This window comes from Silene latifolia, chromosome 5 (genome assembly GCF_048544455.1).
Source record: "Silene latifolia isolate original U9 population chromosome 5, ASM4854445v1, whole genome shotgun sequence".
NCBI lineage: Eukaryota > Viridiplantae > Streptophyta > Magnoliopsida > Caryophyllales > Caryophyllaceae > Silene > Silene latifolia.
Window position 1 is genome coordinate 74,759,755 of NC_133530.1, and position 17,102 is coordinate 74,776,856.

Genomic DNA, 17,102 nt, shown 5'->3' on the forward strand with positions numbered 1-17,102 from the left:
TCTCTTAATTGAGAGTCCTTCTCTCGTCAAGCACCCACCTTTTTCTTTAACCTTATCCTTATCTTTACCCACATCATTCCAAAAAAACCCCACAAAAAATCCCCAAATTGTTCTTTTCACTGCTCATCCGTTTTTCCTAGTGCTGACACCTCCTGCTGCCGCTTACGTCTTTTCTGCCGCTTCATCTCCTCCGTTTATTCTCTACTCAGGTTTCTGCTCCTACCCTGTCCGTTTATTCAAGAGGTAAATCTCACATATACCTCTTAACCCTTCAGATACCTATTGCCCTTTGTTTATTTGCTGTTTCTACATCCTTGTTTTTTGGTTTCTTCCCCTTTCCCCCTGTCTTTTCTTACCATGTCTCACTTACCTTTCCAAGCTGGACCTTTGATTTCTATCCCCACAAATTTTAGAGTCAACCTTATATTAATTTTAATCAATCCCTAGCTGGCCTTTTCGTTGACCAAAGGAAATTTGATGTCGCTCGTGTCTAGCATAATATTAATCTGTTTTGGACCACTCGTGGTGTCGTTACTCTGTATTTTATGAAGCCCTACTTCGTCTTCGAGTTTTCTCATCCTGCAGACTACAACTTTTTTCTTAACCTTCGCTTTATTAATGTTGAGCAAAGTATTCTGGTTTTCCGCAAGATCGCTTGGGATTCTGTTCTTGATAATATGAATTTTACTACCGTACCAATGTGGGTGCGTGTTTACGGTCTTCCTGTCCAGTTTCTTCATCCGTCTGTTGCCAGCCACCTTCTTCATCATATGGGTGACGTTTTGGAAGAAGAGGACATAGGCCCAGGACTCCCTCCCCGTCCCTATGTTCGAGTTCGAATATGGGTGGTCCTTTCTCAACCTCTTATACCTGGTTGCTTTATTCCGCTTTCTGCTGACCGTGTCCACTGGGTTTCTTTTGGGTATGAAGGTGTTTTTCGCTTCTGCCGTAGATGTGGTTGTGTGGGTCATAAAAACTCTTTATGTACTCTTTCTATTGCTCGTGCTACTGCGAAAATTGATCGCCGACTTCAGGACCTTCATCTTTCTGGTTTACAAGTGATTTATGGTCCGGGTACTACTTCTTTGTATTATAAGCTTATTAGGGGTCTCCCTTCCACCTTCTCCAATATTAATTCTCATGTTAACTCGACTCCAGAGCAAGCGGTTGATCATGGTGATTCTTCTTCATCATCGTCTTCAATTTTGGGCTTCTACTCTACTTCTTCTGCTGACTCTGGAAATACCCATCCCCCTTCACCTCCGGGGTTTGGTGCTAATCTTGCGGGTGAAGTGGAGCACACTGCTTATGTTGACCCGCGTCATGATGCGCAAGACACTCGTAATCCTAATCTTGTTAAGATGCATGATCAACCTGCTCCACCTTCTCCCCCTGTTAATATTCCAAACGGTGACATACCTTCTTCAGGGTTTCGTCTCCGTGCTCCTGACCCAGCTGAAGACACCAGCCTGGGTTTTTTAAGCTTCACAGAAACCCCCTTAGTGCAACCTTTTACTGGGGTTCATACGACTACTGTTGCTCCGTTGGTTAACCCAAGGCAGGTGATTTTTCAACCCTCTTTTTCTTTGGACTGCGTTAATATTGCTCTTTCTAGCAATTCTTCTACTATGCATCTTCCCCTGTCACATAATACTTCTGTTTATCTTCCGGATGACGGTTTCTATGAGAACGAGTCCCCCTCTACTCTGTCTACTTCTCCATCTTCTCCGGCTGATAATGGGGTTATGCTTGAAAATTCTGGTTCTCTGTTCTCCTCTATGTCTCCTACTTCTGCTGTTGGTTTTTCAGATTTTTTGAATAATATCTCCGACCTCAGCTCTTGTGTGCCGTCTTCCCGCTCTTCTTCTTCCTCTGAGGATCCCTGTATTTCTTCTCCCAGAGCTGCTCGTAAACGCAAACTATCCTTTTTTTTCTGAAGCAGAGTCATCCAGGGGCTTTATTTCTTCTTTTCCTAACAAAAGACTTAAGATTTGTTATACCTCTGCAGATCATTGGCGCGTTTCCAGTCTCTTTTCTCCGGTCAATGTCGCTGATCTTTCACAAAATTAGGTTGTGGCAGGCTTGCCTTTGCCACCACTAGATCAATGAAGATGTTCTCTTGGAATTGTACGAGCTTTGGGGGTGCGGACGCCCCTATTATTCCGTACATACATTGGTCCGTACATTACTATGATATTTTCATAGTTTTTCTTCAAGAGACTATGTGCTCCTTAGCGGATAGTGTCTCAAAAACTAGTTCCTTGAACCTGCCCAATTTTTGTGGTACAGATTCGGTTGGTTTAAGCGGTGGCTTAATTTTGTTATGAGATGATAGATCGATGTTCGCTTTATTGTAGTAGATCATAATTTCATACTATGTAAAATTACAAATTATAGTTTGAAGTATGTATGGTTTGCTCTGTTTGTTTATGGTCAGTCTTGTAATAAGTTCAAAGCTAGTTTTTGGCATGAAATGAAGCAGCTGTGTTCGGTGTATTCTCCGCTTTGTATGGTTGGTGATTTTAAAAAACTTGAATTTAATTCTGATAAAATCGGAGGATCTTCTAATATTACGGGCTGGAAAGCCTTCTACGACTGGAGAATTAATGCCTCTCTCTGTGAGCTTCCATATTTTGGTCCTCAGTTTACTTGGACTAATAAAAGAGATACTTCTGACCTTATTTTTGAACGTCTAGACCGTGGTTATGCTTCGCAAGACTGGCTTATTACTTTTCCGGAAGCCCATATTCAAAATCTTAACATCTTTCTTTCGGATCATGCCCTTATTGTGCTTGATTTAACTGCCCAGATCAAGAAACCAAAACGTCCTTACCGGGTGGATAATTGGTGTCTTGATCACTCGGAGATTCAAGCACTTGTTCTGTCTATTTGGCATAACTTTTCTTCTGGTTCTGTTATGTCTTCTGTCCTCAAGAAACTTGCCCAAATCCGTACTGGGATTCTAAATTGGGTGCTCCAAAATCGCCATCATTACATGATGGATTGGAGTTCTTTTTCACAGGAATTATCAATCTCGGCTTCTCTTCTTCATGACTGCTCATCTGGTTCTGATTACCTTCGCACTCTCTCCGACACTGAGCATAATGTTCGCCTTCAGCATTCCTTCTGGAATCAGAGAGCTAAATCTGATTTTCATTTCAACGATGGTCTACCAACTGGATTTTTTTTGTTAGAGCCAAATCAAAGCAAAAGCGACTTAGAATTATTTCGTTGAAAGACGACAAGGGTTCCTGGATTTCTTCTGAGCCTAATCTCTCTCATTTGATTTTGGCTCATTTTAAGACCTTATTTACATCGTCACATCAATCAACTTCCTTCTCTGAACTTGATGACTTATCCTTTCCTCAGCTAGATGCTGTGCAGCGATCATACCTGTCTCAGCCTTTTACTGCCACTGAGGTAAAGAAGGCTTTCCTTGATATGAAGCCCAACAAATCACCAGGCCCTGACGGCTTCCCACCTCGTTTTTATCAACTGTTCTGGAATACCATTGGGGACGATATTACCTCAGCTGTCCTTGGGTTTTTAAATAAGGGGCTTTTTATTCAGGCTTGGAATAATACTCATATTGTTCTCATTCCGAAGGTTGACAATCCCGAAATTATATCTCAGTTTCGTCCTATCAGTCTCTGTAATGTCATTTATCGTGCAACCTCTAAATGTATTGTTGTCAGGCTTCGAAAGGTAACTGGCATTCTTTTTAGTCAAAATTAGAATGCGTTCATTCCTGGACGTCTCATCAGTGATAGTGGATTTCTTGTGCATGAACTTCTTACTTACATTAACCAACGCAAGAGAGGTTCTCGTTGTTTTGGAGCGATCAAACTGGATATGAATAAAGCTTTCGACAGAGTATCCTGGCCGTTTCTGTTCCGTGTCCTCAAACTCTATGGTTTTCCAAGGGAGTTCAGACGACTTATTAAATCTTGTGTCAAAACGGTCTCACTGCAGGTGCTTATTAATGGAACTCCCTCCAGTAAATTTTTTCCTCAATGTGGCTTGCGTCAAGGTGACCCCATTTCACCTTACCTTTTTATCCTTTGTGTGTTAATCCTTTCTCTAATGATTATGAAAGCGGAATCGCAGCGGAGTATTGAAGGTATTAAACTCTCCAGAAACAGCCCTGCTATTTCGCATTTGCTATATGCTGATGATTCCCTTTTATGCCTCCGCTTGACTCCGTCTAATTGTGAGTCCGTACGAAGTATTTTGGATTCTTTCTCTACACTATCAGGCCAAATGATCAATCACCAAAAATCGTATATCAAGTTTAGTCCAAATTCACCAGATGATTTCAAGGAGTATATCACAAATATTTTGAAAGTCCAATCAAAACAAAACTTCGGTCTTTATCTTGGTGTCCCTATTGATCTTGGCAGGAGGAAAACGTGGGTATTTCAGTTTTTGTTAGACAAAGTCTCAAGCAAAATACTCTCTTGGGCCCGGCTAACTTTTCCCAAATGTCTAAGATTTTGCTTATAAATTCTATTCTGATGGCATCGATTGCTCATGTAGCCTCTATTCTTCCGATACCTCTCCAAATCACCACAAAGATTAACTATCTTATTGATCTTTTCTGGTGGAAAAAATCTAAATCCAAACGCGCTCAGCATTGGTTGCCTCCGGAAATCTTGCAGATGCCTAAGTTGGAAGGTGGCCTTGCCATTAGAAATGCTACTATTATAAGCCAAAGAATGTTATCCAAGACTTTTTGGTGCTGCCATCATCAGCCTCGCTCCCTTATTTCTAGGATCCTTCGTACAAAATATCAGAAAGATTTCCCGGTTCCACAAAAGATTTCACAATATTCGGCTGCATCTTTTGCATGGAAAGGAGTTGCAAAAAATACAAATCTACTTCGGGCCGGAATCGCTTGGAAATTTGGTAATGGGAAATTTATTAATATCAGCAACGATGCTTGGATTCTGGGAGATACACCTCATGTTAAAGATTATTTCCATTCTCATGATATCCGTTTCTTCGACCTTCTGCTGGACTCATCACACTGGAACAAGCAGAATGTCTTTAAATATTTTAACTCTCTTTCGGCAAGAAAAATTTGTGCTTTAGAGCTTCCCCTGGAACCTATGGATGATTATATTTACTGGAAATTCACTGAAGACGGAAAGTATTCCTCTTCTTCAGGTTACTCCTTTCCTTTACAAAAGAGTTTATTCTCTGTTCCTTCACTTTGCTCGCACGTCCATCGAGAATTCCATTGGCCTTTAATATGGCACCTTCCTTGTCAACCACATATCAAACTCTTTCTTTGGAAAGTTGTTCATGGTATCCTGCCTACTGCCGACGTTTTAATTCGAAGAGGACTGCCGGTTCATCCCATTTGCTCTTTATGTCATAAGGACTGTGAAACTTTAAACCATCTTTTTCGAGATTGTGACATTGTCAAAAGCGTGTGGGCTGCCAGTATTCTTGGCATACGATCTGAGGTAAATCCACACATCTCCTTCGGCTCTTGGTTTCTTAGATTTTTGCGAAACTTGTCTCGTTTTGCAGCTGATAACAACTGGCATCTTCTGCAATTTCCTCTTACCCTATATGCAATCTGGAAGCATAGAAATAATGCGATTTTTAGGGAAAAATCGGTTTGCCCTGATGAGATTATCTATGAGATTGCTCTTCTATCCAAACAACAGCAAGCCTTTATTTCCAACTCTAAAGTTCCTGATCATTATACCTGCCAATCTCCAGACTTCAGCTTTGATTCCTTTTTTCCTCATCATATTTCTCACTGCTTTCGTATGGAGGTCACTTTTAACAAGACTACTTGGATCGGTTCGTTTAAAGTTTACCGTAATGATTTCATCACTCACAAGGTGCCAACATGCTTCTGCTCTTCTCGTCTTCAAATCAACATTTTAGCTCTGATTGAGGCTATGTCTTTTGCCTCGTCTTTCAGACTCAAAAACGTTCTTTTCCAAATCAGCAATAACCGACTACTCAGTCTACTGAGTGAGTCTACCATGTCTTCTGTTCCTGTCAATCTTTCAAATAGTATTGCTTGTATTACGTCTTTTCTTAGTTGTAATCTCACTTGGTATTGTAATGGTATTGTGTAAACTGTTTTTATTCTAATATAGTATGTTACTGTTGTAAAAAAAAAACACGTAGCTTGTTTTCTGATTTTTGCTTTATTGTCTTTTGTCTTGTTTTGATAAATGTAAGAACATTGCCTCCTTTTGTATGGTAGCTAAGGTTTAATCTCAGCCTTGGAACTCAATCTCAACGTTGTAAACTCAGTTTTACTTGGCCTACATAAGCCAAGCAACATCAATGAAATAAAGCAGATTGCCTTTGAATTATTTTAGAATTTATGAACTTTGTTTCTGAAATCAAACTCTCGGCTGTGTGCTTGTGTTGCTCCTTTTCTTAGTGCTAGGAGGGGTTAATTAGGTCTTTGCTAAATGCTAGACTTAATCATCCCAACCTTAGATCAATGGCTTAGTGCTGTGATCAAGGATCTATCAATTCAGTTACATTTTAAAGTTTTAGAGAAAAACTGTCAGAAAAGCAACCTTGCATCAATTATTAAAAACAAAAAAAACTTACTCTCTTAAAAATCACCAAAATTTACTCAAATTTATTTCTCTTATTGAAATAAATGCTCACCTATTTTCGTGATTTTAGGAGGTCATTTACTATTTTTAATAAAATCTTACATTTCATTGCATTCGGGTAAAATCAACTGAGTCCTTGTGTCTTGTTCTGTAATTTTGAATCAATTAAGCCTATAATTACAGTCCAAAGTAGTATGCCAGAGATGGGTTTAATACAAGTCAAATCTTGTGTTTTCTTGGGACGAGCCTTTAGTGTGTGAGTTCATTATTCCCAAACTACAACAAAAATACAAAACCAACCTAATGAGTCAAGAGATAATAGCTGAGATTGAGCAGAAAGTGGATCAGCTTGCATGAACTGTTAGCATCATGATGAATTCATTAAAAACCATGAATGAGAACACCCCAAACCCTCCTAGAGGAAGGTCACTACCCAACAGAAAAGCGGAGGCGGGGGTAGAGACTTTGTTGGAGCAGGAAGAAGCCAACTAATCCTTGATGAATTAAGAGCTCAACTGAGATTCAAATGAATCCATGACATAGGGCATCTACATGGAAAGAGACAAAGACCTAAAGGTAGAAGTTCCTGATTTCCAATGGTAGTTTAAACCCTGAGGATTTATTAGATTGGCTTAGATCTATTGAGAGAGTCTTTGAGTTTAAAGGATACACTGATAGGAAGGCTTTTAAGGTCTCCATCTTGAAACTCAAAGGTTATGCAGCTCATTGGTATGAAAATATGAAACACCATAGGATTAGAGATGGAAAAGAGCCAATTAAATCATGGATTAAACTAAAAAAGAAGCTGAAAGAGAAGTTTATAGCCAAGGACTACACTCAGGACATGTTCATTAGGTTGACTCGGTTAAAACAAAACCAACAATCTGTTGTGAAATACCCGCTCATTGTGCGACCCGTACTTAGACCTTGGGATGCGTGAGAGGACCATTAGACCCGATAAGAGATCACCCAGGAAGGAAGAATAGCCTTACACTAGACCTACTAAGACCTAGACTAGACAAAATGGAGCTGCAGTAGACAGAGTGGGTCCACTCGGTCGAGTGAAAGTTATACTCGACCGAGTGAGTCCACTCGACCGAGTAAGGTATCTACTCGATCGAATGAGTCCACTCGACCGAGTAGACTTGCGACTCGGTCGAGTGATTTGTTGAGAACACGGGTTAGAAAAGTTTAAGAGTGCGACCAATATTCGAACAAAAACTAGTCATAATTAAAACCGTAGTGATGTTTTCACTCGCATTTCTAGTAACTAAAGCCGATTTAACGTTGGAAAATATCGTCAGAAAATTATTTTTTCAACCACATTACAAGCGATCGAAATATACTTGTTTTCTAGTAGCGAGGATTATGAAGTATGATGAATAATATACTAAGAGTTTGGCATTGAATATGAACATAATCTAAAGCTTAACTCAACTTATATAAATTTATATGAAAATATGAAAATTAAAGTATGAAATAAAAGAAAGCGAAATGGAGAGTGAATATGTTCATGTGAAAGCAGTATTAGTATAGTGCACCTATGGAAAGAGACTAAGGGTTATATATAAGACATAATATGTATATAATTACGCAATTTATTTTCACGGCACAAATTTACTTTTTCAAGACATTTTACACTTGAAATTTCCATTTCATACCTTGTACTAAAAAACAGCATCAAACCTCTCCTTCACCTCTCCTTTTCAATTCCTATCTATCCAGTCTATCAAATCAATCAATTTATTTAATAGTAGATGAAAATTTATAAGACTATGTACATCAATAACATTGGTAAATTGGGTGTTATGAATATAAAAGAAATATATATTCTCAACGTTTTGCTACTATTCCACCTCAATAACATTCACTTTTAATTTTTTCAAACTAGAAACAATTTTCTCGTGACACTCAATTTTTATTATTAAATATAGATTCCTTAATACATGATGCGTGCATATTATATAGACTTTTACGGTCTCTTTTGGCACGTATTTCTATGTATTTGAGTGATATTATGTCACTTTATACCCCGAATAGGCTACTTTGTGCGTCTGTTGCTATTTTGCAGATTTGTAGCGGAAACCAACCTTTAGTGGCCTCGAGATAGCATTTCTGGAAGATGGACGGAAAAGAAGACGAAGGACTCGTGCATGGGAAAACGTGAAGACGAAAGTCAACCAAATTAAGCAAGTCAGAACTACTACGGAAGCTGAGAAGTGACTGAAGATCTCGATCGACCTTATTTGGCTGTCGATCGAGAACATAGAGGAACACATGCCTTCGATCGAGCTGCCCTGTGCTCGATCGAATTGTCAAGCCCTCGATCGAGCTGCCCTGTGCTCGATCGAGCTGTCCTGTACTCGATCGAGAGCCTTAACCTCTCGATCGAGAGGTTCTCCTTTACGTGGGCTATTAAAGCCCGTAGGTTAATAAAACAACTCGTGAGTTTTGTTATAAAAACTATTAGACGAGTTGCTAGGTCATTATCTTTTCCCTATCATTCAAACTTCTACATACAATTTTTCGCTTTTTCGTTCCTTTGCTTGGAATTTTACGATCTTGGATTTGGTTGTTCTTTACGCCGGATTCGCTATTATAGTATAATTCTTCCCCTTAATCTCTTCTCTTGTTTATGTTTTATATTTGCTCTTTTAATTTCATTGTTAATTCCTGCCTTAATCTCGTCATTGGTCTATACTATTGTTACATTATGTTTTCCGTTAGCATTTCATCATTAGTTATGTCAGTTAATATAATTAGCATGCGTAGCTAATTTCTTTATATGCCGGGATGAGGGAAAACCGTGTTAGAAGCATATTAGGATGACTACTAGGGTAGTTTTGCGGTAGGAATCAGGTCTAAGCAATTTATTTGTAGTTCGGTTGAATGAGTGCACGCAGGAGACCGTCTGTTTAGTTAACTCCCGACCTGGATCGAAAGATTGGAAGGGTAGACTTGCTTAGTTCTGATAATTGACTCCTATGAGGGCGAAAGTCAAATAGGATGACCTTAGGGCGACTTTAGACCGAAAGGTGTAGTCGGGTTTGAGACCGAAAGGAGATAACCTAGCCCTTCCTACTAATAAACTTACCGACCTAGTTATTCTGATAGTGTGTAGAACACGGCAGACCGAAATCCTGGCATATCTCTCTTTATCTGATAGTTTATTTACGTCTCTCTCTATTTTTCTCTTATACCCTTATTTTCTCTTACCCTTAAACTTTAGTAGTTAGAATATCAAATTCAAAACCCCCCAGTTTGTGACTGACAGATTAGACTACAGTTAATAGAAAAGCCTCTCTGTGGAATACGCTTGTTTTCGAGCCCTTCACCAAGCGCCCCCGTGGGCGGCCCGCTGTCCACAGGAATCGACCCGACTTACCTAGCTATTTATAGTATAGGCTTGTTGGCATTTATTTTTGGTGTTGAACGACACGCATCAAATTTTGGCGCCGTTGCCGGGGAGGCAATTTTTATTATCTGTGTTGTTTATTTCTGTCTTGTCTTAAGGAATTTTATTTCCTTAAGGCTGTTCTTATTTATTTCCTTTTAGCTGTGTATGCGCAGGTCTCGTAGGGGTGAATTAGTTGAGGTCGATCCCGAACCCGAAAGATCCTTTTTACGAGAAAGAGGGAGCTAGAAAGAGTTCGTCGGGAGGAAGTCTTGAGTACTTCGACGATTCGGTTATCGAGGAAACTTCTATTCGTGAGACTATTATTCCAGTCAAAATGCCTAATATCGCAAGTCATTCGGAGCCTACTGCTGACTATATTCCGAAGGGATTCAAGTTGTCCACCGATGAGGACGGCAATACCTTCGACATTCGGCCATCCTACATCAACTTGGTCGAACGGAATTTGTATCGGGGGGTCCCGGGTGAGGATCCTAGGAAACATATGGAAAGATTCGCTGATTATTGTTCGTCCATCCCTACATCCAAGGGAGTGACCCAAGACAAGATAAAGGAAGTTCTCTTTCCTTTTTCTCTGACCGATAATGCGAGGGAATGGTTGACGGACTTGGATAGAGAAGCAGCAGGTATCACGGATTGGACTACTTTAGCTCTGGCCTTCTATAAGAAGTACTTTCCTCCGCAGAGGACCAATGCATTGAGGGCCCAGATTACTAATTTCAAGCAAACGGGTTCTGAAAATCTGTTTGAAGCATGGTGCCGCTTTAAGAAAGCTGTGAGATCGGTACCCCATCACGGATTCCAATAATGGTTTTTGTGCAACCAATTTTATAATGGGTTGTATGATGATCATAGAGCTATTTTAGATCTGCACCAATGGGAGATTCAGTAGCGAGGTTGATGATGATAAGGGCTGGAAGCTTATTGAGGAAATGGCTAATCACACTGCAGAATATGGGAATCCGCGGAGTGGTACACGGACGATAGGTAATATCGAATGTGAAGATATGGATGCTAAGTTCGATAAGATTAATGCTAGGTTTGACCGATTGGAGATGCAGTCTCCAGAGAGTCAACAAACGGTTCACATGCTAAAGAAAGACGATACGAATCTCTGTGAGAGATGCGGTGAGCTGGGGCACGTTGCTATTGACTGTTTTGCTGATAGGGAGCAGGTCTTTTCTTTCCAGCAGTACCGTCAAGGGTATAATTCAGGTTATATCCATCCAAATCTGCGATGGTCGAGTCAAAATGTCCTTAATCCTACTCCTCCACCGCAGCAACAGGCTTATGTGCCACCGCATAAGCAAGGTTATCAAAAACCTCCGCAATATCCAAATCCGCAGCAAGGAAGTTCTTCATCTGGAGGAATTTCAGAAGTGGGAGAGCTGAAATCCATGATTCAAGCTCTCGCTACACAAGTGAGTAGGTCGGACCAAGCAACCAATGCTACTATCAAATTGCTTGAGTCCCAAATAGCTCAAGTCGCCGCAAATTAATCCACGAGGCAACCCGGACAGCTGCCTTCTCAATCTGAAAAGAGGAAAGAAACGCTGAATATGATAACATTGAGAAGCGGATCGACTTATTCTCGAGCATCGATATTTTTGATCGATGTTTCGGCACAAACTCCAAAGTTGTTTCGACAAGATCTGACTCTCGATCGAGAGGTTTCTGCTCCTCGATCGCGAGGAAATGAAGAGATGAAGCTCGATCGAGAAGCTGATATAGCTCGATCGAGCACTGTTGCTAGCGAAGTCTCTCGATCGAGTGAGAACTGTGCTCGATCGAGAGACTCTGATGATGAAAGTGGTCGATCGAGACCATTGAGCAAGCGTATGATTAATAACGCTTTGATTCGTGACACGCATAACAGAGCTCCTATTGAAGATGCTCCATATCCAGGGCGCCTGAAGAGGGTCAAGAAGACGGAGCCTGAGTTCGCGCGTTTCGGTGAACTTGTGCGAGGATTAAACGTAAGTGTCCCGTTTATCGAGCTGCTAAAGAAGGTACCTTCGTATTTAAAATTTATGCGAGAAGTATTAACGCGTAAAAGGACCATAGATGATGTTGAGACAGTAGCTCTGACGGAGGGGTGTTCTGCACACCTCCAAAATAGGACCCCACCTAAGCTTGCCGACCCTTGTAATTTTTCGATACCGTGTCACATTGGAGTTCAATTAATTGATAATGCGTTGTGTGATTTAGGAGCAAGTGTTAGCGTGTTACCCTTGTCTCTGGCCAAACGATTAGGATTCACTAAATTATGGGAATGTGGAGGTATAGGTGATCAAGCTAGTACCTAAACAAAACCATATATCGACATCCGATTCCAACTAAATTATGAAATAAGCACCATGCCCTTCAATTGGCGTAAAATCTCACCAAACCGAACCAAACATACTCCTCATATGAAATAAGATAGAACATAGGAGCAGAAACTGTCTCATCAAACATTTTTTCGAATTTTTTTTCTTCTTTCTTTTTCTATTTTTTCTTTCTTCGGTTTCTTTTTTCATTTTCATTTTTTCAACTTCTTTTTTTTTTTCTTTTTTCCTTTTTCACGTCATTTTTCTTTCTTTTCCTCCTTTTCTTCATATGATACCAACTCCGAATCAACAGAATACGCGCCAAAATTTGATACAATGGAATGTATACCGCAAAAACAATCTAAACTAGCTTGACAAGGCAGGCTAAATTTGGAATGTAGTTAAGGGTCAACAGGCAAATTTGGCTAATGTGGAGTTAAATGGGTAAAAATGAAAGAAAAGGGAAAATGTAAGCACCTCCCTGCATGTGACACCAACCACTAACCCGAATGTATGAAGGCAAAAAGCAATTGAATTTCATATACGTGCAAATTAATGTACATGTTATGCAAGGAGTATACTACTCACAATCCTACATGAAACTGGTCACAAATGACACCAGTTTATAAGGCTCTAAATCTTAGAAATTATAAGTAGGTTGCCAAAATTTCAGGTCAAGTCTATATGTTCAGCTAAATTTAACATTAACTCGTAGATTATGCAAAAGACAAAGCTAAAAGATAACAATTTAATGCAAGGCTTAAGCAAAAAGACAGTTGTAGTGCAATTTCATCATTGAAATCTACCGTTCCGACTCAACCTATAAACATGAATTTTTTGAATTTTTCTGAATTTTTTTCAATTTTTATGTGATTTTGAATTTTCAACAAAAATAAACAACAATGCAAACATAAATTAGACGTGATAACTGAAATGCAATGAAAACAACATGCAGACACAGATATGGATGCATAACCTCCCCAAACCAAACTGTACAATGCCCCCATTGTACCAAAACAAGGAAAGGAAATGCAAACTGAAGGAGAAAGAGAGTAAAGAGGGAAAAACTCACAAAATGCGCGAATAAAGGGACCTCCCCAAACCGACCATGAAATGGGAGGTCACTAATAGCTCCGAAACATCGTCACAAGAAGCTATCCAAGCAATGGGCGTCCAAAACAGCTCGATCGAGAGGAATAGTGGTCGATCGAGTAAAAAAGCGGTCGATCGAGTAAAAAAAAAAAAAAAAATCTTTTTTTTTTTTTTTTTTTTTTTTTTTTGCTCGATCGAATAGAAAGTTACTCGATCGAGTGGAATGTTACTCGATCGAGTAGAATTCCTGCAAAGACGCAATAAAAACACGCATGCTGATGAAGTCTATGGTATAAAACCATTTATTACAACTGAAAGTAAATAAAAATGCAAAATAAAATCTCCGGGTTGCCTCCCGGGTAGCGCTAGCTTCAGACAGGTCCCAGCTCGACCTTCTTTTCTTCGAGCCACTCAAACTAATCACAATCAAAACAGCTCAAAGCGCGCAACAACCTGTCAAATAGCTGCGCATGTGCTACACAACAGCATAAGTAGCACCAAAGTGGAATACAGAAATAGGAAATAAAAATGTTTAACTTTTTAAGCCGAACAAATTTCCTGTGAGCGCTCCTAAATTTATCCACAAAATAAAGGAGCGCGGGAGCAATTGTCAATATATAAGGGTCCCGATTCAGATTAACAGTTTTGAAATGACGAGGACGGTGAAAATTCGTTAAATTATGCGTCCACATATGAGAGGGTGTAGCATTAAAAGAAGGAGCACAAATTAAACGAGGCAATATACTGTTAGAACAAACAATAATGAAATTATCGCTTACTACCTCGGGTTGGTCGCTCTTAACGACGGAATCACTGACAAAGGAGTGCATTACCTCATCCGTGCTAGGAGCAATTACCGTCTCAGCTGCTTCTTCATCAACCTCCTCAGTGGAACCCATCCCGTAAATCGCAGCTTCAAGTATATCCGACTCGGCTGTGAATAAGGGAGGTTCACCGTAACCTTCATCATCGTCAAACTCGTCATCCAAAATGAACCCAAGTGACGAATTAAAGCCCCCAATGGCCAAATCAGTCGATCGAGCAAAATACTCACTCGATCGACCAACTTCCTCCCGCATCTCACTCGATCGAGTAACAAAATCACTCGATCGAGAACTATCCTCCTGCATGTCACTCGATCGATAAGAAATATTACTCGATCGAGGGTTTTCTTCCTGCACAGCGCTGATATCCTTGCATGCACTCTGGAAATATGATAGAAAGTCGTCATCCGAAATATAGAAATCATTTTCAGCATTGGGCAACGCGGGTTCTTCATGGGAAAAACCGCTCTTGGTCAAGTACACCTCTTCTGGTTGCCAATTATCCGACTCAGCTGTTAGCTGTGCTATTCCAGACCTTATCTCATCTACGCCCGCGAAAAATCGTCTATCATATTCTTGCATTAAAGATTTCAGCTCCGCAATTTCTTTTTGTATATCAGGAGGATCTTGTTGCGGTGGCCATTGATAGGGTGGATGTGGCGGCACAACTACAGCTGCATTGTGCTCAAGAAGACCACATCCCCAAGATTTCTTCCTTTCCCAACTAGCGGGCTTCTCGGCTTGGGCTTCAAACCGAGCAATTAGTCGGGAGACGGATGTCATCTTGGCAAGAGGGATCGAAGGTACTCAAGCCTTCCCTTCGATAATCTCCCTCAGTAGCCTGTCTAATAAACCTGTAGGCCTATTAAAACAACACTAAAGAAAAAGATAAGAACAGCCTCAAGGTACTTAGTCTTCCCTTGAGACGAAAGGACAAACAAAATAAAACAGATAAAAAGCGTCGCCTCCCCGGCAACGGCGCCAAAATTTGATACTGTCGTTTTGTACCAAAAATAAATACCTAAGTTCGCTAACGAAGTCGGCGGCAAGTAGGGTCGATCTCCACAGGGAGGCTAAGTTGCTATCTATCTGTTTAATTCGGTCCGTCAAGGTGTCACGAAATGGGGGTTTTGATTTGATTGTGTTAACTAAACTAAAGACTAAGCAAGGGAAATAAAAAGGAGAAATTAACAGAAGAAAAGGGAGTATGCTAGGAGTCGGTCTACCGTGGCAGCTATCAGATCTTATACTATCGGGAATATTAAGGCGATTAGACTATTGATAAGAAGAGCTATGGTCGTCACCTTTCGGTCCTTAAACCGCCCTAGAGTGTAAACAGCTTAACTTTCGCCCTCACTGCAATACCCTATCGTAATTAAGCAAGCCTTCCCTTCCAATCTTTCGATCTAGGTCGGGGTTAACTAAATTTATTGGTCTCCTGCATGCATTCATTCGACCTGATAACAATTAAATTGCCTAATACAATTCTATCGCAAGACTAATCTATTTAATACAATTAAAGCATTGCTACCACGGCTTCCCTAATCCTAACATACTACGGGGAATTTAGCTAGACATAGAATTAATAAGAGCAATAAATAAAGAGGGAGAGGGAATAATAACCATTAAATAAAAAGAGAGAAAGGAAGAAAGAATTACTAAATTAAAGAGATCCGGAAATGAACAGGAATAAAAGTAACAATGTATAGAGAAAAGGGGAAGAGCAACGTGATCCTTGGATGATTACAAATGACATCCTAACTCCTATTTATAAGAAAATAGGAGTATAATTAAACCTAATGACGGAAAATAACTAAAAAGCCCACCATCAAAAAATCCACTCGATCGAGTAACTAAATCACTCGATCGAGCAAAGGCATAAAAGGAACTGGTCGATCGAAAGGAAAAATAGTCGATCGAGTACTTATCCATCCTAAACCACTCGATCGAGAAGAAGTGGCTCTCGATCGAATAGAAATAGTTCTCGATCGAGCACTTCTCAGCGCGTAATTCCTGCTTCGCGCACTGAACTTCAAACGGCTGCCATTTCTTCGTTACTTGGTCAAACAGGGTGACTCCGGTGGCATTGGAAAGCTAAAAGGACAAACTTTCATATCCAATTGGAATCACCTTAATAGCTGTTGTAGAACTCGAGATATGGCTCTTACAAGCAGGAACTAGCAAATTGAAGCACTCTCTTGGCTCGCCTAACTTCCTTACTCCAATGCGCATCTCAAAATAGCTTCATTACCGCTCCAAATTCAACTCATCTCCTAAATGCATGCGTAAGGACATGTTTTAGGCTTGTTTTCACTCCTTTCGGGTTCATTCCTGCAAATAAGACAAAATAACCCAAAGTAGCATATTCGGGGCATTTCGTAGCATAAAACTACGGTAAAAGCATAGAGATGCGTGCATAAAATAGGCTAAAAAGACTATATAAAATGCACGTATCAAATCTCCCCAAACCAAACCTTTACTCGTCCCCGAGTAAACTAAAATGCAACTAAAGGAACGGAAAAAGATAACTCAGAGCTAGCTACAAATGCCCACTTAAGCCAATTTAATGCAAGCAAACTAACACTTATAGCAGACAGTCAAATGCAAACGAGTTGTAAGATGTTTATAATAAAGCTGAACCGTCGACCTTGCAAGGCCTTTAAAAATGGACTCTCACGGGTCACTCTTCTCTCATGAAGCAAAGGGTGAACAAATATATGTAAGAGAGAAAGAAAAATAGTCGCTAACCTAAACTACGACCCACATAAACATGCATGCAACTAATATGATAGACAATTCTAACTACCGTACATACATTCCAACCAAACAGGGTCCTGTCACAGCCGAGGGCTTACAAAAATATGAT